Below are 25,329 nucleotides of genomic sequence, written 5' to 3' on the forward strand. Positions count from 1 at the left end.
GAAAGATGAAAGATGGGATTTTTGGATTTAGCAAACCTGCTGCCTGGTGCTCCTTACAAAATAACATTTTTTTTCATGCCATTCAATTGCGTTATAACTACTCTGCCACTGCTTTTAAAGAATATACTTTATTATTAAAATGTAACAAGTCGTTTCACCAGAAGTCATAAATTATGATGATTATAAACAGAAATACTTTTATTGCATAAAACACAACTGAATCTGTTTTTGTTTCTTAGCACAAGTTCTGACTTTTACTTTTGTGACTGTGGATACAGTAGTGTGCCAACATGCAGTGCGTTTATTTGTGTTACAAAGTATGTTGGCAAGTTCAATAATCATCACTGGCAGGTTAACAAATTTACAGGGCTATTAACTGCACATGACTAATGAATAAAATATGCTGCCAGTCTGTGCTAGTTACATCGTTATATATATATATACTGTATATATAGACACACACACTAGACCAAGGACAGCACTAGGATTTAAAGAATTGGAAAACAAAATATATAAATGCAACGACAAAAAAAGGATTATTACTCAACATTTCCTTCTCACACAGAGACCTTTATCTGGAGTGAAGAACGGATGAAGGTCTCTGTGTTAGAACAAAACGTCGAGAAATAAACCTTTTTTAGGTGCATTTATAGTTAAATCTTTAAGCTGGTCAGTGTATTTTTTTGTACTAGCACCCAGGTATTGTAGCTACACATGGTGTGCATCCTTTGGACCATTTTATATGCATATACACACATTATATATATATATATATATATATAGATATATATATATTTCACAAAAGCCATGAATATCCTGTAAATGAGATATATATACATATATACATATTCCATCATTAAATCACTCTGAATGCCAATCAGATCAATAGCTGGTAGGTTGTCCCTCAGTAAAGAGCAACTGGAGGTTCCACACAGCAGAATCTGCATATTTTAGATCCAAATATCCAGATATAATTAATCCTTATTATAAGCAAAACCAGCCTATTTGGGTTTATTTAATATTTACATGATTTTCTAGTAGACATAAGGTATGAAGGTCCAAGTTACAGAAAGATCAGTTATCCAGACAACCCAAGGTCCTGAGCATTCTGGATAACAGGTCCAATATATGTACTATATTAATGTGCCTTCGCCTCACCATGTGCACTATTAGCTGGTGCTGATGCTGTCCCAAAACTTGATGTGTAGAACGTCAAAACATTGGGGTATATTTATCAAAGAGTGAAGTTAGAGATCACTACAGTCCTCTAGAGTGAAATACCGCCTCTCTCCATTCATTTCTATGGGATATTTAAAGGCGTATTTATCAAAGGATGTAAGTGAAAGTTCATCATTTGATAAATACGCCTTTAAAAATCCCATAGAGATGAATGGAGAGTGGCAATATTTCACGCTAGAAGACTGTGGCGATCTCTAAATTCACTCTTTGATAAATATACCCCTATTGTTCTATACTTGGCTTTAAATAACCCCCTCCATTTTTATTCTCATGGTTTCTCTATCCAATGTTTCTTTTAGCAGTTTTATTGATACGTCTTTACAGCTGTAAGATACATGGAGAACCACAAGAATGATCCCAAAACAGCAGCTTTTAAATCGCAAATATATAAATATTACCTCACTAATACTAGAAGTGCGTGTCAATCAAGTGTTTCTGTAGTTCTCAGATTTAGCTCTTTCCATGTCCTTCTTTATAAGGTTAAGGTCCATTCTGCAAGTCTCCCTAGAGTCTCAAAATAAGTTCAGATTCTATAGATGAAAAATAAAAGGGTATAAAATACGTTCTCTGTAGCTCCAGATAACAAGTGTATTTTAAATTTAGTCAACGATCTCCTATAATGATATATTTCTTATGGGTTGGCTAGATAACTCCACTCTCTCATAGATGGATGCAGATTTTGTGAGAAATGTTGTTGGGTATTGAAAGTAGAAGCACAAGGCCAAGTTATATTGGTTCCTGCTGGGACAGGAACTGATGTGAATGATGTATAATCTCTGTACAAATTTACAGAATATGTTGGCACTATATAAATAAAGGATAATAAAAACACAACACTGGGCAAATTAGGCACCTCATTCTTGGCTTCTCCAAAGCAATTAGGCAACATAGGAGGACAATGATGCAAGTCTTATTTGCGATGCACAGGGGGCGCTCCCGCTTGAGCAGAATCTGCACCATAAGAGGGATTGGGAGCCATGTTCCTAACGCAGCGAATTTGGTTCAAGCGTGCTTCAAAAGCGGACCAAGCTCCTTGCAGCCAGGGGTGCAAGCTGTACTCCCTGCCAGGGCAAACTTTACATGTATCCAATGAAAACAGCAGCACTCCGGTATTTAAAAGGGTGAAAAACTTTACTTAAAATGCCTTAGGCAACGTTTCGGGCAACACAGGCCCTTTGTCAAGCCATTATAGCTTGAGAAAGGGCCTGCATAGCCCGAAACGTTGCCTAAGGTATTTTAAGTAAAGGTTTTCACCCTTTTCAATAATACCGGAATGCTGCTGTTTTCATTGGATACATGTTCCTAAAGCAGGTTTCTCTTGTAGCTCCTTGCAGCAAGGGTTCAATTTGGTTTTGATAGATATCTCCTCTTCTCAATAATCCTCTAGCGTTTTCTTCCACTTCAGGAAAGATGAAGAAAATATGAGATAACACAAATGGAGAGGAATGCCTGAACTGCTATCATTTGAGTTCTAGAAGGTACTTTTTTTCTATGATGTCCAGCTGATTATGCAACCGTTTAGAAAGCTGCTTGGCTACACATAATAGGGCTAAATCATTAATCTGTGCTCAGGGATTTACTTATTTTGCCTGTCAGCTTGTCACGGTAGCCTTCTAGCTACTCACATTTATAAATGTAATGGCAATGTAGTCCGTAGGAACTCATTTTACACTGATCTACCAACATCTAAGCATATTTGTTTTTAACATGCCTCTATGAAGCCTTTAGGGGACTCAATCTTTTTTCAGAAATATGAAAAGCGATCAAGTTAAATGATTCCATGAACTATTCCATATGCATTGAGAGTTTATTTAGATCCATGGCATTATGGTTAATGACAGAGGCCTAACTCGAGAGCTATAATTATATCTAAATCTCTATAGTGAGAACATAACCTAAGCAACAAGAACAGGCCTACCAACTCAATCTTTCTGCGAGATCAGCTTCTGTAACCTTCTTCCAGGCTGTTGTTGGCTTCTACTTGGCAGTGGAGATGTCCAAACTTTTTGGAAGGTAGGCTGTGCGGCCCATATTTAGGTTTCAAAAGCTCAATACTGCAAATATTACCAATATTGTTGCTAACTGGTCTGGAGAGAAAGAGTTCAGGCAGATCAGTGGTACATTAGGGTCACCCAAAGAACAAGGCTTACCACCACAGCACAGGTCTGTAGGTCTTCTGTTATGATCTACAACCAAAAACAAATGAAGAAAACAAATAAAATCTGCTGCAAAATAGCGGCATCCTTCTAGCAGGATGGAAATGAAACTCTGTACTTACCTATAGGCATCTGGCCCAGCACCAAGGAGAGCTGCACCGACAGGATCCACACCACAAGGTAGTTCACTGTTTTGGATCAGAGGTTATGATGATTCTCTCCCTGATCCTTGTTTGTCTGTCTGTTCCCAGAATTTATCTGCAGGAGTCCTGCCCACGCCCTGGTTAAGTCAGAGCCTGCAATTACTCCCCTGAGGGCAGATTCTGGAGAACCTTATGATCTAGGATTATGCGTGGCTGCACAATGTAAGATACTAATTCCTTGTAAGAGTGGCTATTATTGGAATCTATGGCAATGGCAGAACAGTTATAAGAAGCATAATTGTCTCTGTACCTCCGACACCAAAAGCCCAGTTTGCAAGGTGAAGCCAGGTTCTTTGAAGGAAGGAACGAAGTTCGACCACATATTAGCGTTTATTGTAATGTTGCTCCTCATGTCTACCAACGCGTTAGGGAAAACCCTTGGCAAATGAACTATACTACTTTAGGTAACCCATTAATTATAGGTGATATCCTTGAGGACCCAGCCTAGGACAATTCCCATCAGCCCTTATAAAACCCTATACCATTTGGCAAGATAACTATTATAATTGCTGTAAGAGTGGGCCAACAGTTTTAGGTTGTCCAGCAGACCATATGAGGGCCAGTCCCGCATGGATCCCTTCAATCCCTATAACACTTACTTTGTATCACTTTTACCAGCTGTAGGGTAGTTTTAAATATTTACTATAGTTCAACAAAGCTAACATGAACTCTTTTTAACCAGTTTTTTCCATGAACTATTAATTTTTTCCAAACACATTAAAAAATAGAAAGTTTATGTTGACAAACAACAGATAAAGGTCTCAATGGACATCCTTTTCTCACAGACCCCACCACAAACTTAATATATGCTCAGTTATTTTGAGGGGAGTTTGACTTGATTAGATCTTAAAAGCATTAGATTATTCTGATAGATTTAACATTTCCCAGTGGTGGGCAGTACCATTTGGGCCAAGATGCAAGTGGAGAAACATCCCTGGTGGCACTTGAGAGGTGTCAAATAACCATCCCTGCTAATTCAGCAACTGGTCAACGTGAACTGCATCTTTCCCCTAATCAAACTTCCATGGCACAAAGCAAGATGAGAAAAAGTACATTAACCAACTGATCTTTGCACAGATACCATAGTGTTGATGAGCACAGTCCTGAATAGTGATGAGGGAAGATTTTTCCAAGTTTCACCGCAAAAAAAAAAAAAAAGCCCATTCACTAACAATTCATGTTCAAGAACTGCATTGCATTCTAGAATTTCCCATATGGGTTTAGTTAGGTCAACTGGTGATACAATTGGTCTTCATAGTCCCACTCCATTTAGCAGTACAGGTATGGAATCCATTATCCGGAAACCTGTTATCCAGGAAGCTCTGAATTATGGAAGGTGGTCTCCCATTTATTATTTTATAATCAAATAATCCAAATTTTTAAAAACCATTTCCTTTTAATAATAAAACAGTAGCTTGTACTCGATCCTAACTTAAGATATAACTAATCCTTATTGGAGACAAACCCAGCCTATTAAGTTTATTTAATGTTTACATGATTTTCTAGTAGACTTAAGGTATGAAGATCCACATTATGGAACAATACATTATCCGGAAAAACCCCAGGGCCTGAGCATTCTGGATAACAGAATACCTGTATATACTTTAAGTTGCACCTGTGTTTGTAAATAATCGCCTTGATCTTCAAGCAGAAATATTAAAGGTAATTATTACGGGAATGAACATTGAATGCATACAGTGGTAATTATCAACTAGTTACTTCATACTGAAGTAGTTAATTATTAGACATTTGCTTCATTTTATCTATGTCCAACTGAAATCAAAGGACCCGCACTAGCACAAAATTAAAAACTTTTGCCCACAGCTATGCAAAAATAATGCAAAATCCTCATTTCCATCCATATTCAAATGTTGTGAAACTACCAAGAACGATCTTTGGACTTATTGTTCCTTATTGTATTGTACTGGGACCTGTTATCCAGAATGCTCTGGACCTGAGGTTTTCTGGATAAGGGATCTTTCCATAATTTGGATCTCCCTTTCTTAAGTCTACTAAAAAAAAACATTTAAACATTACATTTTAGTGTGGATTAAGCACAAGGTAGTTTTATTATTACAGAGTAAAAGGAAGTCATTTTTTAAAAAAAAAATTATTTTGATTAAAATGGACTCTATGGGAGACAGCGTTCCAGTAATTAGGAGCTTTCTGGATAACAGGTTTCCGGATAACAGATCCCATACCTGTATTAGATATATCTAAATGGAGTAAGATGAATTGTACAATACACAGTAATTATAATATTTATATTTTATTGTGACCCATTTTAAATTAGGACTCGCCAGCAGAGAGACTTTTCTTTCTGGAACAGGCTTCCCAGCTGCATGCATTGCCAACATCTGAGTCATGGTACTCGGTAGCTACCATGCAAAGGAAGGCAACACCCCATTCTCTTTCTTGGAATAATCCAGTACAATTCTGAACATGTATAGATACATGTCACAATCTCACCTTTTTCCTGTGAAGCTTCTACTGATCACTTTTGTTGACATCGGAGTCAGATAAAAATATAAACTTCCTTTGAATTAAATGTTGTTCACCTTCAAAATGTTTCCAGTTCAGTTGGTTTCAGATAGTTCATCTGAAATAAAGACTTTTCCAACTACTTTCTATTTTCAATTTGTGACAATTTTTCTAATATTAAACTGTAAAGTTGAATTTTTCAACTCTAAAGCAGCTCTGGCGGAAGGGGGGGGGTCGCTGACTCTTTAACTGTTCTAAATTGATACATTTAGTTTATCCATTTGTTATCTGTTGAGACTCAGAAACCCTGAGTTTCATTAGGGCAGAGACACACTCTCAGATTCGGGGAGTTTTTATCGCCTCTTCTTTGGGGTGACTAATCTCCCAGAACTGCCTCCCACCGGCTAGAATCAAAATCGCTGGCACAATGGCACTCTGATCGCCAGGGCCGGCCTTAGGCCTATTGGACCCAATAGGGCCCCGCACCACAGATAATATTTCCCTCAGCACATGATGCTGTCTGGCCTGCCCCCAACTTTGTCCAGCCCATCCCCAAATCCATATGTCCAGCCCACCCCCAACTCTGATAAGCCAGCCTATCCCCCAACTCCACAGGTCTAGCCTGCCCCCAAGTCTCATAGGCCCAGCTTTCCTCCAACCTTGATAGGCCCTGCCTCCCCCCAATCCAACCAAGCCTGCTCCCAAGCTGAATCGGCCCAGCCTGCCCCAAACTAATTGGCCCAGTCCACTCTCCTATTTCCTCCCTCTCTCTCTTACCCTGTGTGCCCCTATTTCATCCCTCTCACTCTCTTACCTTGTCTGCCCCTTTCCTTTCTATTTTGTGCCTGTATGCCCTTATTTACCTAAATACTTGGTGTCAGTAGCCAGCAACACTTTGTATAGGGGCCCCGCCAACATGGTCCCAATTGGGCCCCACATTTGATAGGATCAGCCCTGCTGATCACTTCGTTTTCCAAAGTCGCCTGAAGTTTCCTTGTGAGGCAACTTTTGAAAAAGAAGCCCACCGATTTCAGCATTATTCCACATTAGTAACTTGACCAATTTCACTAGATGCATATTCGTTATCCATCAAACACACTTCCCACAACTACTTAACTCCACGAAGGCCTCTTATTGGCCCATTACAATTACAGAGGGAAGAATTTCCATTAGATCCTTGAACATCGTTGGTGGGATTTGCTTTAAATTATAGGGAAGAGGTTGGACACTGGAGGCCTGGCTCACTATTGGTCTTCCAGAAAATTCCCAAGGGGGGTTCAGTAGAATTGAGGTCAGGGTTCTGTGCATACCAGTCAGGTTCTTCCATCTCAGCAAACCCATTCTGTACGGACATGGCTTTGTGAGCAGGGTTATTATGCTTCTGAAAGAAAAGAGGCCACTTCAAGCATTTGCACCAACATCTCTAATAAAGACATGTATATGACCTATATGTACCCGCCCTATTCAAATTGACCTAAGTGTAAGTGTATTAATGAAGTTTCGCTAGGCAGAACTGAACACTAGTGAAAGTTCGTTATGAAATGCTTGCGCTGACGAATTAACACTAGAGAAACTTCGCCAGCGTTCGGCTACAGAGACACAACTTTGCATTTTAGTGAATTTACTTAGTGGTAGTGAACTTGCACCTGGCAAAGTGAGGCGCAGCCTTTGCAGGCGAAAATTCAGCCTAACCTAAATAGGTTGAAGAGACTGGAATATTAATAAGAGAAGCCTGAATATAAAGATGAGTAGTAAAAAGTAACAATAACAATAAATGTGTAGCCTTACAGAGCATTTGTTTTTAGATGGGGTCAGTGACCCCCATTTAAAAGCGATGAAAAATAAACAATGACAAGAAACCAACTGAAAGTTTACATAGAACAACCCCCCTCTGTAAACAATATAGGATCACTTACAGAGCTTTAACACATTTACAACAAGATCATATATCTATTATTTAGCAGAATTGGCAGAACTGAAAACACAACATTTAGAAGTATGTACTTCCCTTTAGTTCAGTTATTTTACAAAGGCTTTAGTTCAGCAGCACCCCAAGATTGCATTGTCGTTCTTGCAGCCTTTATCTCCTGCAGCCCTAAAAACCTCACCACCCCTATAGTTATGCCAGTGTTCTTCTCTGTAAACCGATGTTTGTTACATTTTTGTAAAATCCTTAGTAATTATAAATGAATGTAAAGTGATGAACACTTTGCTGGTATCTATAAATACATGATGACTGAGTAAAGGAAATAAATCCCACAGCAAAGCCATCTACACAAAATGACTGCAGCTGCCCCCTTGTGGAAAACATAATGTACTACAATAAAATGTAATAAATCGGGATGGGCGAATCGGAGCCGTTTCGTTAAACATTCGCCGCCGGCGAATTGTCACAGACGTCTATGGGCGTCAAAAACAATTTTGTGGCGCGGCAAAATCGCTATTGAGAAGACCCGCGGGCCAACCCGCAGAACCGCGTCTATACCCGCACCCGGAAGTTCCACCTGCAGCCTGCAGGTTTTGCGGGTAACCCGTGGGTACCCGACCCGCTGCAGGACTCTACCACAGGGATACCAGGAAAACTCCCGGTGGGCCCAGGTGTCCTCATGCTGCTAAACATTTGGCCTATTTCATGGGCACTCTCTATTTCTATGAGAACAAAGAGGCTAAACAAATGGATTAATAGATTATAGTATGTAAAGAAAAGACACTAGGAGAATAGAGGTTGAGTGAGAAGAGGAAAAATAATAGAGAGTGGGGCCCCTGGTCTAAGGTTTTTTGGGTGGGCCCCTGGTGTCAGAGTCCGACACTGAATCCCCCTAGCGGAATGTAAATTCCAATGTGAGATTTATCAAACCTCAACCATGGAAACCGTCCTATTCGAATCGAATATTCGCCAAAGCCATCCCACATCATTTTGAAAGTGTCACCCTGTTCCAAGGTATAAAAAAGTCTTTATATGGCTTGTGCCTATTCAATGGTACCCTGTGCTTTCCTCTGACTATTTGAAATGTCTTCTAGGTCCTGCCTTGGTCTCCACAAATAAAAGTCCATCCAAGCTAATCACTTACTGGTAGTTATGGTTGCTGCCTTAGTGAAAATTTGTCCAGTCTGGATAAAAAAAAAAAAAAACCCATTGAGAGAGACTTGGATGTAAAAGTGGATTCAATTTCTTGTTACATGCACAGAATAACATTTAGTTAGGCTTTAGTTCTCCTTTAAGTTAACATTTTATAGAATGGCTTATTCTAAGCAACTTTTCAATTGGCTTTCATTTTTTATAGTTTTTATAGTTTTTAAATTATTTTAAATTATTCAGGCCTCCTATTCATATTCCAGTCTCTTATTCAAATCAATGCGTGGTTGCTAGGGGAATTACACTCTAGCAAACAGATTGCCGAACCTGCAAACCAGAGAGCTGCTGAATAAAAAGCTAAATAACTCAAAAAACACAAATAATAAAAAATGAAAACCAATTACAAATTGTCTCAGAATATCACGCTCTACATCATTCTTCTGCCATATGCAATTTTTTCGCAAAAAATTTATCACCCTAGGCACAAGTTTTGTGCTTCTGTAAGTGTTCATTGTGAATGATTTCTCCTGGGCCAGCTGAAATTTTGCAGAAAAAAAAGTGAATGTTAAAAAATACAATACATATCTTGAGAAATGTAATAAATGTGAAAAATGTTGACTTGTGTAAAAAATACTAATTGTAATAATATACAGGTATGGGACCCATTATCTTGAAACCCGTTGTCCAGAAAGCTCTGAATTACGAAAAAGCCGTCTCCCATAGACTCCATTTTATCCAAATTTTCCCATATGGGTTTAGTTAGGTCAACTGGTGATACAATTGGTCTTCATAGTCCCACTCCATTTAGCAGTACAGGTATGGGATCCATTATCCGGAAACCTGTTATCCAGGAAGCTCTGAATTATGGAAGGTATATTATAATCAAATAATCCAAAAACGATTTCCTTTTTCTCTGTAATAATAAAACAGTAGCTTGTACTTGATCCCAACTAAGATATAATTAATCCTTATTGGAAGCAAAATCAGCCTATTGGCTTTATTTAAGGTTTACATGATTTTCTAGTAGACTTAAGGTAAAAAGATCCAAATTACAGAAAGATACATCTAGAATAGGTAAATCTAAAAACAACTGGACTTGCTAAGTAATTTTTTTTTTTTAATTCAAAAAGGGAGATAGATTTATAAAGGTTTGAATGGTACATTTGATTGGTCAAAACTCACAAATTTGAATTTTAAATCACCAACTCAAATTTGAATGTGAGATTTATAACACCTCGACCCTGGAAACAGTTCTAATTCAAATATTCGCCACTTAAAACCTGCCGAAAAAACCTACAAGTCAAAACCTACAAGTCATTTACAGGTCCGTTGAACCATTTGAACATGTTAATTGCCTTCCTGACATCCAAGTTTGTTTTGGAGGAAAACTCGATTAAAATTTTTGGGTCATATGTATCCGATTGAATATTAGACGTTTGAGTTTTTTCACAAATAACCTCCCATTCGAGTTGTGAGTACATTCTAATTTATTAGAGTTAAAAAAAGATTCACATAACTTCAAAATTCGTCCATTGATAAATCTGCCCCTTAGACTGGCTGCTTTGCCAGGATGTCAAGGATAACCAGGGACACATCAATTTGTAGCCCCACTACTCTGCTCCCAGTTGGCATGGCAGACCTGAAAGAGAACTGCAGTATGCCTCTCATTTGTAACACAGACTCCGACCTAAGTGGATTGTTGGAGAACTACATTAAAAATTTTCAAAAGAATGAGAATTGCAGAGTCTGTATGAAATAATTTTAAGTGCAGGAAGACTGATAATTGCAGCGTATGAAAATATAACACAGTTGCTCTGCACTATTATTGCTGGTACAATCGTGGCCAAAAATATAGGCAAATTCAAGTTTGAAGGAGATATAGCCAGGATTCCTTTTTACAGGAATTCCCAACTGCAGTTTGCAGAGCTCTTCATGGGATTTAGATTTGCCCTTGCAGGTGGCACTTCAATACAGTCTTAGCCTTTTTTCTTTAACACTACTTGGCTGCTTTTTTAATTGTGCTTGAGCTAGAAGACTCATGATCTGTGATGGAGATCCAGCTTTTAACATTATGTTTAAAAATGCCTTATTTCAGAAGTCACAGGGCACACTGTTTAAGAGGAAGCAAAGCAACCCAGAAACATTTTTGACTCAAAGGGATTGTGTATGTTTCAAAAAGTTTACCAAACATTCTTCCAAAAGAATTTTGGTAAACTTATGTTGGGCTTTCTTTTCAGCAGTTGGGTTTCCCAATCTTCCTCTGCAATGCTTGAACAATTTTCTGATGAATCCACATCCACGGAGACTGGCTACAGAGCCATCTGCCTCAAAATTCTTCCTAACTTGTGTATGGTGGACAATGGAAAAATGTAGGTCTCTATAGATGGACTTGTAACCTCTACTCTGCTTTTCTTGCTTTTTCTCCGTGTTCAGTTTAGTGCCCACAGACAATTCAAACTGGGTCAATATGTTTTCATTATATTGCACACAAACCTGTATATCATGACGGATGAGTTTACCAACAAATTAAAGGATATTTAAATTTAATATTTCTTTAAATATTTGGGAAAACAATAAAAAATTCTTTACATTATCCAGTCCATTTCAGGATTCTGTATGGAATGGGGATGTTCCACTGCAAACAAAAGAAATACTAAAGTGAATAGCACAGCAGCTACCATCTCTCTTCCACTCCTAAACAGACTCTTCTATGTGTTGTTTTTAAATTGTGTCCTGATACAGGCCTTGAGGCCTAACACTGGACAGCAATAGACAAATAATGGACATTTCATGCAGCCAAGACAAAATAGGACCGTTCTTCTATAAGAGAGGACCTAAATGAAGAACACCAGGAAATGCACTTGATCTGAATCTTCTTTTCCTACCAAAACTTTACTTGTTCATTGCATATTAAAGGGATAGTTTACCTTTAGGGTAACTGTTAATACGTTTTGAATGGCCAGTTCTAAGCAACTTTTTAATTGGCCTTCATCGTTTATTTTTTATAGTTTTTGAATTATTTGCCTGTCGTCATCTAAAAAACAAATGGTCTGTAATGCTATAAATTTATTGTTCCTTTTTATTATTCATCTTTCGGTTTGTGAAGATTCCCATTCATCCAGGTCATGGTATATCTGTAGAAATAAGTCAAATCAACTGAACTTGCGGTGTTTTTTCTTTAAGAAGTTTTGACACCAGTTGGATGACTGGTGAAATGTCTTAAAAGAAAAAACACAGCAAGTCCAGTTGATTCGACTTATTTCTACAGATATACTCATATTTCTAATCAAGCCTCTCCTATTCATATTGCAGTCTCTAATTCAAATCAGGGCATGATTGCTAGGGGAATATGGACCCTAGCAGCCAGATTACTGACGTTGCAAACTGGAGAACTGCTAAATAATTCAAAAACTACAAATAATAAAAAATAAAAACCAACTGCAAGTTGTCTCAGAATATTACTCCCTACATCACACTACACTTTAAGTGAAAGGTAAAAAACCCCTTTAAACTTTTTTCCTCAAATATAACTTTATAGTTTGACAGTGTAACTCAGGAGTGCCCATACTTTACTAATGCGAGGTCTACTTTTAGTGATGTTGTCCCATTATGATCTACAGCCATAAAAGCATTGTTACCACTGTTTCATAGAAAATATTACTTCTATATTATGTTGATTTATGAGAAAATGTATATTGCTACATTTAAAAAACAACTATTTCTTATGTAACCTTAAAATAATAAATATCTGAATAGAAATCATGATATAGGAGGGTGATATAGACAAGCGGTTTGTTGACAGTGTCTTGAGATCTACTGATCACCAGCTAAAGGTCTACTGGTAGATCCCCATCTAACTTTTGGGCACCCCTGGTGCTTGCTTTGATCAAGCTACCGCAGGTAGAATCAATAAAACAAATCTCTGATGGCTTATTACATTGGACTGCAAACTTGCATAAATGAGCTCCATTATCCCAATTATGACAGTAATCTTATTTATTTATGGCATTAAAAAACAATTACCATTTTTACACTTACTTCCTTTTCCTATAATAGTTCAGTAAAGCATAGGTCACTCTTAACAGCAACTGGAAATCAGTCAGAACTGCAGGCCTTTGGCTTCCAGGGCAGACCTTAAATGAAGCACATGCAGGAAATTGTGTTAGATTCTGAAAACTTAAAGAACATGCTTAGTGGCTTCAGTGCTTTGGCACTCATTGACTAGAAGAGAGGAAATATTGGCCTGTAGAAGAAAGGCTTTCTATTTAAAGGTCATAAAATTCACAAAAAACACTTCTGAAATCTATAAAAACAAATTCTTAAGCATTTTCTTTCAATGGTTGATTTTACTTTAAAAGAGAATTGATGTAAGAAAACATAGGGCCCCTGCATAGCCCACTATCAAGTAGCACAAATCAGACTCCCTAGAACAGCCCTACTCACCTGTACCTTACCCTAAAAGGGGATGTAAACCACCCTGTTTGGTTGCTTTATTTCTGGTCCCTGGCTCCCCAAAGCATTGGATGTCAATCCATTCCTGGCTTCCCATTTGAATATTTTTAGTAAGGCTTCACTGCCAGATACTCAAAGTTCGGATGCCAATTGGCCAGATATGGTTGCCGTCAACCTTGCTGCAAAACTCTGCCATTTGGGGTCAGATGCAAGGAACCAGCTCTTCTCTCAGGAGTCTGGTTTGTGAAGTTGACGTTTGTTACAATTTAGAAATATCTTATTTATATTGTAAGATGTAAAATTTTAAGTGCTTTGTTTTTCCAAAACATTGGCTCTTTGGAGCAATTGTTTCATGAGGAGATAGTTCATGAGAGCATAGGTAAACCCTATGCATACTTAACTTCTGCTTATCATTAATCAAGGGACAACATAACAAAAGGAGAGGAAGGGGTTGTTTATACAGAGTTCATCAGTCTATTTAAAGATAACATGCCTTGTTAGTACTTTAGAATAAATATTGTATACTAATTTAATTAAAATGGTGTAGTTTGTGCATTTTTTTTTTTACTGTTTTAGAGAAGCCAGCCAACCATGCATTGTATAATTATGCGGTTTATATAGTCCAACATAGAAACAAATTACAACCATCAGAACTTTATGGCGATTGCAGAGAAATAGTAAAGAAGGTGCTGAATGTTACTATTACTAAGGTTATCTTGTATATAACATTCCAACAATTGGCAACATATGGGGTGAGTAAAATTATGCAACTCGAAGAACTTTAAATATCTTTGACCTATATATTTTCTCCAATTAATGGAGCACATCTACAAGCCATAAATGCTTGTCCTGTCCATCTTCATAAAAGGCCTAGCTAAAAGTGATGTGTGGGCCGGAACGATACCCGCGGGTCAGGGTCGACCTCCACTCTTCTTCGTGGGTGGTGGGTTTAGCTCTTCTCCTGCTCTCCCCGCCCACCACCTTCAAATTCTGGCTTCAGACTTCTTCCTTTATAGACGCCGTGCCTCCCCCCTGCCACTTTTGTGATGTCATCGGCGGAGCGGGTCGGTTAAAGGAACCCGGAAGTCCGGGTCAGGCGTGTGTGGGTGAAGGGAGGGCGGGTGGTCGGGGAAATCCCGACCCCGCACATCACTACTAGCTAAGGTTGCCATTCCAGCTTAGCACATCTGTCTCTGGGGGAAGAGAGCATGTACATGATGTTTTTGGCTTCTGTACCAGCCCAAGGCAACACAGCCCTTTAGCAGTAAAGATCTGTGTCTCCAAAGATGCCCCAGTAGCTCCCCATCTTCTTTTCTGCTGATTCACTGCACATGCGCTGTGCTGCTGTCACTTATTGAGCTTAGGGACCCACTCACAATATACAGTACACATAGAATAGAAATGTCACAATATAAGGCTGATTAGTATTAGTAATTAGATAATTACTACAGACGACCCCTAAGCTTAGCTTCTCAACAGCTGCTCAGAGCCCACTGAGCATGTGAGTGTCACAGACACTCCTCTAACACAATCCTAAATGGTAAACTTCTGTGATAACTTTGAAGTCTGCATCATTACTACTATAGAAATGCTGAACCTTTAGGCTGATTCGATAAGATCAGTATATAAAATATGGCATTTCTAGCCATATTCATTTTATGAGTATAGTTCTAATTTAAAAGCATAGTGTCCTGGGTCAAGGAGCCCTTACTTACCTACACATAGGTGCAGATTTATCAAAGGCGAATTTAGAATTCATGTGATTTTTTTTTTTACTCTAATAAATTTGAATACACTTATAACTTGAATGGGAAGTTAAGAAAAAATTTGAATGTCCAATATACGTCCGAAAAGGAACGATCCGAAAATTTGTTTCGTATTCGATTCAAATTTTCCCTTGAATGTCAGGAAGGCTATTAACATCTCCAAATGGTTCAACAGACCTCTTGTACATCAATTTGACAGGCCTTAGTTGGCGAATATTCAAATTAGGACTGTTTCCATGGCTGAAGTGTGATATTTCTCACATTCAAATTTATATTATATTCGAATAGGGGAATTAAAACTTGAATGTGCAAATTTTGAAACCTATAAAAATTCGAATTTCCTATTTGACCCTTAATAAGTCTTCCCCATAATCATTTGGCTGTCACTAAAAGGACAGTACTAAAGAGGCCATTTTTTGTCTTCAAAAATACTGCAGACACCCAACCTGCCATACCCCTTTTAGTTCAGCTGATGTCAGATGCAGCACATTTGAAAAGGAATGTGGGCAGCAACCCAACTTATAGCACACCAAAGATAAATTAACAAGTTGGAAGTTTGGGCAGCTAAACACTTAAATTGCATAATCTCTTAAAAATACAGTTTTAGTAGTAGTTTTATTTTAGTAGTAGTTTAGTAAAATTGTCTAGGGCAAGCAAATCTTGGCCTACATATAGCCCATTTGACAAGTCAGCCAGATGTCGATCGGGCTGTTCGTAGACGCAGTCCCGCGATCTGACCGCCCGCGTTAGCAGCATTATGATCCAATCGTTGGGCCCTAGATCGGACCAGCCCGATATTGCCCACATTAATGTGGGCATATCGGAGAGAAATCCGCTTGTTTGGCAACATCGCCAAACGAGTGGTTCTCTCCATGTATGGCCACCTTTAGTCCTCCTCTTCATTAGGATCATGAAAAGCAAACATGCTCAATGTTTGGCTTGAGTCTATTGATTCATATATTGCTTATTCCTGTTCGTATATTTGAAAACCTGATGCATTCCACCATTGGTTCTTCCAATACCATTTTGGCAAACCCAAATAAATTGATTTGTGCATGAGGTATCAGTACTAAAATAGGGAAGAGATTTCTCTAAACATAGTAGAAAGCATGGCTTTGTTAAGAATGCCATTGTACAGTATAGCCTTAAAATCTGCTTTCACTGGACACAAGGACCCTAGTCCAAACCATGGAAAAATACATCCCAGACCATTTTGGGCAATGGCTGAAACAGATTTGTTGCCCCTGATAAAAATGCACACTGCAGACGTCATCTGCCAAAAAATGCCTCTCCATTGGAAATAAATGAAATCGCCAGTGGCAGAAAACTTTGGGCGCTATGTAGGTTATTACTGCCAGCCATTTCCAATGGAGAGGCATTTTCGGGAGATGTGTCTCTCGCAGTTGTTCATAAATAAGCATGGGTGGCGACTGCCCTTATCCTTCACCAATCTTTACAGTCAGCTGTATTTTGTATACTAAACATAAACTTAATGCACCAGTAGCCTAATCAAACAAATGATTTATAGAGATGGGCGAATTTGCTGCGTTTCGATAAAAATTTGCCGCGGCCAAATGTCGCAGACGCCCATTAAAGTCTATGGGTATTTTTTTTTTATGCACAAGTCTATGGGCGTCATTTTTGAGGCGAAAAAATTCGCCCATCCAATGATTTATGCTTTCAAAGTTGGCCACAGGGGGTCACCATCTTGTAACTTTGTTAAACATCTTTGCAAGACCAAGACTGTGCACATGCTCAGTGTGGTCTGGGCTGCTTAGGGATCGTCATAAATTATCAAAACAGCACAAGTCAAATATCTGCCAGAAGCCAATATGGCAAGACTGATTAATAATCAGAATATACAGACTGCACTGGGTCCTGTGTTGTCATGTAATCTAATGTTCTCCAGATCTGCAGAGCCAGTGGCTGTAGCAAAATAATCCTTCAAATAGAATCCCAGTTTATCTGTTTAAATTTGGCTCTGTGATCTTTGTCCCTGCAGCGGGAGTTGGAAACAGTAAAGGAGATGTAAAGTCAAAAATAAAATCCAATACAAATCTTGACAGTTGCCGACTGCTCTACAGGGAAACAAACAAAGCTGCTTGAGTTCTGCATGGCTGGGAAGTAAGGCGGGGGCTCCCCCTGCTGTTCATAAGTATGATTGTTTCCCTGCAGAGCAGTTAGGGACCTTCTGACAATTCTTATCCACAGCAGTAAATGAAGGAAGAATTTCACTGCATACAGTCAGGTTTCTTATAAAACTGTATAATTTTTTTAATTAAAGTATATTAGAGCTATATTTATTTTTCATTAAAGAAAGTAAAAATGTGATATTTTTTTGCCTTTACATGCCCCAGGGGGTTATTTATCAAAGGTCAAAGAATTCATGTTAATTTTTTTTCCCCTAAAAAATTTGAATGTACTCCTAACTGGAATGGGAGGTTATTTATACAAAAACTTGAATGTTTAATATAGGATTAAGTAGTCCAGACCCGAAAAGTCTAATTAAATTTGAATCGAGTTTTCCTCCGAAAAAAACACTAATGTCAAAAAGGCAATTAACATATTCAAATGGTTCAACACACCTCTGCCATTGACTTGTAAATTAACTTGCCAGGTTTTAGGTGGACAAATATTCGAATTGAGAACTGTTTCCATGGTCTCTCACATTCAAATTTATATTTGAGTAGGTGCTTTTAAATTAGAATTTGTAAGTTTGGACACAAATTTTTTTTGAAAATTAGAATACCATTCAAAACTTAACTCTGCCCCTAAGTGTAGTAGTAGTTACCATCACTAGTTGACCAGTGGTAATATAAAAAATCAGATGTGTTTTTAAGAAATTTGCAACATGGGAGCCTATTTTTCTATTCAAAAAGCGGCTATAGCCTAGTTGATAGGAGGTCCTTTAACAATGTAGTGCATGTATGTAGCAGTATATTGAGCAAAAGTACATGTGATTTTGCCTTTCCCATTTTTATTGGTAGTCCCAAATCAAAAACAAGGTTCCACGAAAAAAAAAAAACCCTAAAGACTAATGTAGTTTGCTACAAAAATTATGTGCAACAAAGTTCCACAAATAAGCTTCACTTATTACTAATTCTTGAGGCAGAGGAAAAAAACCTGCAAGTGCCAAGAATTAAAAAAACGGAACAAAAACGTATGCAACTATTTTCCTTGAACGCAAGCTTAATTAAAGGATTTTTGCAGGAACGAAAAGATTCACGCCTGGGAGAATCAGTTGTTCCATTAGTTTTCAATAAGGCTTAAAAACTATTTTTCATGAACTGGGGAAATATATATCTTTTAGAGACAATTCACATTGACTCATATTGAACCATGCCAACTTTAACTTGCAGAGTTTTTCTGGCAACTTTTCATGATATTCTTTAATAAATCCAATTTGCAGTTTTCTGGAATGAAGAAGAAACTAAAACTTGACTTCTAATAAGTCAGCCTCTAAATGTTGCAACTGAAAACCAAAGTATTATCATTTTTTTTTAAACTATTTAGTGTACTTCATTCAAGGAGAAGTATTACTGTTCTATTTACAACACATTCCTCTCGCTGCTGTGGAGGCACAATTTTCAAATAGGGCAAAATGATCACTTACTAAGCACTGGTTTAACTTTAAAGTAGTGTTCCAAAACGAAGTAGAACAATATTTGGACTGGATTCCACTACCCAATCCAAATGTAAATTTTGGACAAATATAACCTGTAGCTTTTGCTTGGGTTTAAGAAACAGTGAAAATGTTGGAACAAAATTAAACAAGGTACTAATGAAACTCAGCTACTGTTATAGACCCACTCTATAGTGTCTCAAGACTTGTTCAGTCATATTAAATTATAGTGGTCTAACTATGAGAGATACCAAAGTCATCAGTTGGGATGGGACCAAAGTTGCAAAGGTCATAGATGTTTACTGGAGGTCAACTATAGTAGTTTGAATATTAAGAATTTTCTCTCTCATTAACAGCTCTCTCCAGTATTTTTGCCATTTCATGCTTATATGCATTCTTATTTGAAGGGTCTTCCAACGTTAATTTGAAAATGTACACGCTTAGGACACATAAAGGTAGTAAAAATATAGCTGCAAAAAAATTAACACATGGTTGTGGAAATTGTTGGGGGTGGATCCAAATGTAAGAACATGTTAAGAAATAAAAAGATTGAGTACGTTGGTGTTTGAAAAACAAAGATGTGGTGAGGGCCACATATAGACCAAGTTGGGCAGAACTACCAGCTCTTGTGGTTAAAGCCACAACCAACCCAGATTCATTCTACATCCCTTGTTATAACTATTTACAATAATGGATCCTGTTTATAAATACAGTTTAAGTCCCTAAAACTTTGGACAGAGACAACTTTTTTCTAATTTTGGTTCTGTAGATGACCACAATGAATTTTAAATTAAACAACTCAGATGCAGTTGAACTGTAGACTTTCAGCTTTAATTCAGTGGGTTGGACAAAAACATTGTATAAAAATGTGAGGAACTAAAGCCTTTTTTAACAAAATCATTTCATCCAGGGGCTCAAGAGCAATTGGACAAATTTATAAACTGAAAAAATGTTCATTTCTAATACTTTGTTGAAAACTCTTTGCTGGCAATGACAGCCTGAAGTCTTGAACTCATGGACATCTCCAGATTTTGGGTTTCCTCCTTTTTAATGCTCTGCCAGGCCTTTACTGCAGAGGCTTTCAGTTACTGTTTGTTTGGGCCTTTCTGTCCAAAGTTTAGTCTTCAGTGCACCCTCTGTATTTACTTTCATGCAGTCTTCTCTTTATGGTAGACTTGGATATGGATACTCTACCTCCTGGAGAGTGGTGTTCACTTCTTTGGCTGTTGTGAAGGGGTTTCTTTTCACCATGGAAATGATTCTGTGATCATCCACCACTGTTGTCTTCCGTGGACGTCCAGGTCTTTTTGCGTTGCTCAGTTCACCAGTGCTTTTTCTTTCTTTCTCAGGATGTACCAAACTGTAGATTTTGCCACTCCTAATATTGTAGCAGTTTCTCTGATGTTTTTTTTCTGTTTTTGCATCTTAAGGATAGCTTGTTTCACCTGCATCGAGAGCACCTTTGACCACATGTTGTCGGTTCACAGCAAAATCTTCCACATACAAGCACCCCCCTCAAATCAACTCCAAGGCTTTTATCTGCTTCATTGATAATGACATAACAAAGGAATTGGCCACATCTGCCCATGAAATAGCCTTTGAGTCAATTGTCCAATTGCTTTTGAGCCCCTGAAATGAAGTGATTGTGTAAAAAAAGGCTTTTGTTTCTCATCTGCATCTTTAGTTCCAAAACTGCATCGTAGTTTTATTTCAAATTTATTGTGGTAATGTACAGAACCAAAATTAGAAAAAAGTTGTCTATGTCCAAAGATTTATGGACCTAACTGTAAATGGCATTACATGCACCTGAGACAAAGTTCTCAAAAAATAATAATAATAATATGGGGTAGAAGATTGTGGCACACAGAATACAGGACATATTGGGAAAATTAAGCAAGAAAACAATATGAATATTTTACATATCTGTGTTGCCCCTGGTTGTTTGACCATGCAACCTTTGAATTAACATTAATAATCAGGCGTCAAGCTTAAAATGCAAGTGTGAGGAGTACATAATATATATATTTATAACTTTTGCATTAGGTGTTGTTTGGGGAGGGGGGTACAATTGGTATTATAGAAATGTATGGGCATCTATAGTGAGAAAGTTATTACAGTACTTGTTATGAGATCCCATCTGGTAGGGAGTAAGTGGATTGAATTACTAACCTTTTACCCCAGGCAGATGGGCCTCTTCCATAACAATACATATAATAATCAGTCTGTAGAGATCAGGGTTTTAGATTTAAGGCATAAGTGGTTATTATCAAAGATTATAGAACATGACACTAATACAGAATTGCTGTGTTGTAGAAGAAGCTCAAGGTTAAAGGCCATTCTGTTAATAGAATGTTTGCACAGAACAAGGAATACATCTGTTGTCTCATGTCACAAGTATTGATAGTGCAAGGCAAAAAAAGACACCTATAGTTTCAGAAACGACAGCATAGATACCAGTCTGGACACTGGGCTGACACAGTAGTTGCACCTTATTTGGCTTTTGTACTGAGACTGTGAGTCTGTCCCTAAGATGGAAATAGTGACACAGTTATGCTAAAACAAGAATGATGATTGGATGCCTCTGGATCAGACCCACGGAAGAAGAAATGGTTAAATAGTCGTCTGTTGTATTGCTAATTGTTCCCTCCACGTCCTCACGAGCTTTCAGGACGTATAAGCTATTATTTAATATTCTGTATTAATGTATACCTCAAATAAAGCTGTCTGGTTTATATCCTGAGTAAATCTGAATGGTTCAAGTCAGGCCAAGGGGGAACTTCGGAGCCAGGCTCGATTTGAGTATTTATTTAAATCCATGAGACACTTACTCATTGTGGGTGAGAATCATATATCCCTAGTGGAGAATCATATCGATAGACGAGCGACAATATATAAAAGAATATATATATATATATGTATATATTATACATAAATTTGAATACGACATTTCTCGTACGACACAGTCCAGTGCACTTTAATGGGGAGGAGCACAGCAGTGTCTTTTCTCCTCTGTTCTCAAAGCTACAAAGAGGAACATCTGGAAGGAAAAATTGTGGTGTTGTAAACAATGGCCCCAAGTAAAATATAAGTGATTTTGTTCACTGAGGTGGCTAATAAATTGCACCCCCTAGTATTTTTAACTGTAATTTTCCATCCATAAGTTTCCATCCTTTCATTGTCAAAAATGAATAGATGGAATCTTACTCAGGGCACCTTTTTTCAACAATTTTGTAATTTACCTTCATGTACAGTAAAAATTATAACATTTTTAGACTTTACAAATCAAATATTCACAATAATCCATAATAATCAAGTAAACAAGGTTTAGTCACCATCAACATTAATCTCTAGCAGTGTCCTCTGCACCTGTAAGCTTATGTGTATTGACCTTGATACACTACGTTTGGGATAAAACATCCAGCGATTGCAACTTGTATATATCTGGGGTGGATTGTTGCATCCCTGCCATACATTACTGAGAACATGTGTATTTTATTTGTGATTGTATTATTTATAGACCATACCATACAAATACCACGGTTCTTAAGCTGCAGTTTCCATACTTTGGATCTAGCATCTCTAAGGCCAACACAGAGAATGAGGAAGGTCTGAGAACATATATGTTATGGTGGGTACTCCTAATATGGAAGCAAGGAGACGATCTGGTCTGAAATTAGTGCTTTAACTAGTGCCATATACTGGGGACATTTTTATGCAAGGGAAATTAAATTTCAATTCATCAAGAGTTTTTCATTTAGGGCTAATCCTTATGAACAGAACAGTAAATAAGGATTAATTCGGTATTTATCCTTATTCACAGTTATTATACCCTTACTGGGACTAAGTTAAGTGTATTCCCGATTGTGGACGACATGGGGCAACCAGTATAGAACAGACTATTCTATTTAGAATGCAGGAAATTAGTAGGGTGCCATCTAGCATATGCTGAGCAATATTTGTCTCCAGTAAACATATACAGTTATGTTCACTGGTTGATAAAGACTGAGGTTATGAAACAATGGTTGGCAAAAACAGGATTACTATATATGTCCTGGTTTCTGAAGGCAGGGCTTCATTTTGGAACTTCTTTTACATTGAAACATTGTACCATTTTATTGTTGAGTTGGTATTGTACTCTCCCAAACAGCACAATATGTGATAGGGTGGGGCTTAAATAATATAACTTTATTAGCCAACCGATAATTTCATTAGATGACATGAAAACATCTTGAAAAAAAAGTAGGCTTCATCTTAATGATGGGGATTTTTTTTTTTGTAGAGTTATCCAGTTTTACTGAATCAAACAATAGTTTCAGTAAAGTTTTTAACTCCTGTTTTAGTAACTAAATACAATGTTACTGGTAAGAACTACATTACCTAGGAAAAAGTCTTCAATTTTTAATTCAGGAGTATTTTTGCTCCTTTCTGAGAGAAATTAGAAATTGTCAGAAGTGTTTTGACCATCTTCCTTTCCACCAGCTAGTTATTATAAAAGAATTATTTCATGGAAGGTTTGAATGTAATGAATGTCTCAACTAGTCATTACTGTGAAATCTGATATTAAAAAAAATGTATTAAAAGTTATTAATCTTATTATAAACTGCAGCTGGGAAGACTTTTACCAGTCTTATTAATTGTGGTCAGGTTCCCACAACCCTCACAAAATTTGAAGTTTCAGTATAATACAGCACTGCAATTAACCTTATTCCATAGTGTGGGCCAATATCCTTATTGAAGACACGATAGAGGGTCAAAAAAATGTCTATGGGGCCACTGGACCCTTCGGTGACAGCCTGTATTGGTAAAACTGAAATTTGACCCTTACTCCAGTTCTTTATAGTTTGATATTGTTTCAACCTTGCAGATCAGCCAAGCATAGAACGCTGTTACAATTTGGACGCCTTTTAACATGATTTAAATTAAGAACCAGCAAATAAAATGAATATTTGAGTGAAAGGGTAGAGGTCTACAATATTCTTATCACTACAGATTTATAAATCTTATATCATGCTGATTAAACGTGTAAAGTGCATCAAAACACTATTAAGCATTTATGTAATTTGGCCTATAAAACTATTCTTAATTATCTTCCAGTGGGTTTTAGCAGATGCAAAACCTGCCAATTGTTTCAGTAGGGTGCATCCATTACAATATAGCCAATAGATATGCTTATTTTCTTCTAAAACCAATATAAAGGTAGGGACCGGTTATCCAGGATGCTAGGGATCAGGGGTATTCCCGATAAGAGGGCCTTCATAAATTGAATCTCCATACTTTGTCTACTAAAAAATCATTTAAAAATTAAATAAATCCAATTGAATTATTTTGCCTGCAGTAATGATTAATTATAGCTTTGTTGGCACCAAGTACAAGGTACTGTACAATTAAAAGAGAAACATTTTTAGAAAAATATGAATTATTTAACTAAAAGGGTGTATGGGAGATTATCTTCCAATAATTCAAGCTTTCTGGTAAGGGATTTCCAGATAATGGATTCCATACCTGTATTATTGTGTATCCTAAAGGAGGTTTGGTAATAAATGTTATATTGTCTGCTGGAATAGTTAATGGACTTACAATCCATGTCCTAGCATTCATATAACTATTTGCCTCGTTTCATCTTATTTCTTGTTAGTGAATCTAGATAGGGTAGAGGGGGTTCTCTTCAGATGTAAAGAGTTGGAAAGCAACGTAAGCATGAAAATGTTCCTGGGGGTGCCAAGTAAGTGCTGTGACTGGCCATCTGGTAGACGCTATTAAGCTGGCCATAGATGCAAAAAACCCATCGTTCAAATCCTCGAATGATGATAAAAGTAGAAAAAGTACAGATCAGCCGATGTTCTTCCCCTGACAGCAATCATACGAAAGTTATGTCTCCTACTGAAAATCGTCCAATCGGCAATGCATGCAGAGATATTATCGTCAGCCGACAGAAATCTTTTAACCTGGCCGAACGACCAAACGTCTGATCTCTGTGGGACGAAAAATTTGGGACTCTCCACACACGGTCTGAAAATCATACGAATCGAGGATTCGTACGATCGGATCTTTGAGTCTATGGACAGCTTTAGACACTAGATGACCTGTCAGTCTACAGGAGACTATGGTTGGCAGTACACCTGGTTTTTAAGCAACCATAACTCACCTCCAGGTCTTGAATTAACAATAAGCACCTGCTTTGAGGCCACTGGGAGCAACATCCAAAAGGTTGGTGAGCAACATGTTGCTCACGAGCCACTGGTCTAGATCATTGCTCTAGATATACATTCAGCTGCTTTTTGAAAAGATAGAACAGGAACACAAAGGTGCTGATGGGAGGAAAAAAAAAGATTTA

General features: G+C 37.6%; 1 protein-coding gene across 3 annotated transcripts in view; it reads right to left on the minus strand.

Moving 5' to 3' along the window:
- Positions 1 to 6,961: 6,961 nt before the first annotated feature.
- rprd2.S (regulation of nuclear pre-mRNA domain containing 2 S homeolog) overlaps positions 6,962 to 25,329 on the minus strand; it is a 62,369-nt gene continuing 44,001 nt past the window's right edge. Inside the window, exons 12-13 of one of the 3 annotated variants that reach the window (XR_001932979.2) lie at positions 13,194 to 13,288; positions 6,962 to 7,460 (exon numbers count right to left, since the gene is read on the minus strand). The gene's annotated coding sequence lies outside the window, so the exon portion shown is untranslated. Of the gene's footprint in view, positions 7,461 to 10,886; positions 11,791 to 12,946; positions 13,289 to 25,329 lie in introns of those variants that run through there. The other 2 variants (XR_001932980.2, XR_005963759.1) reach the window with 2 other exon arrangements.

Source organism: Xenopus laevis, chromosome 8S, assembly GCF_017654675.1.
Source record: "Xenopus laevis strain J_2021 chromosome 8S, Xenopus_laevis_v10.1, whole genome shotgun sequence".
In the NCBI taxonomy this organism is placed as follows: domain Eukaryota; kingdom Metazoa; phylum Chordata; class Amphibia; order Anura; family Pipidae; genus Xenopus; species Xenopus laevis.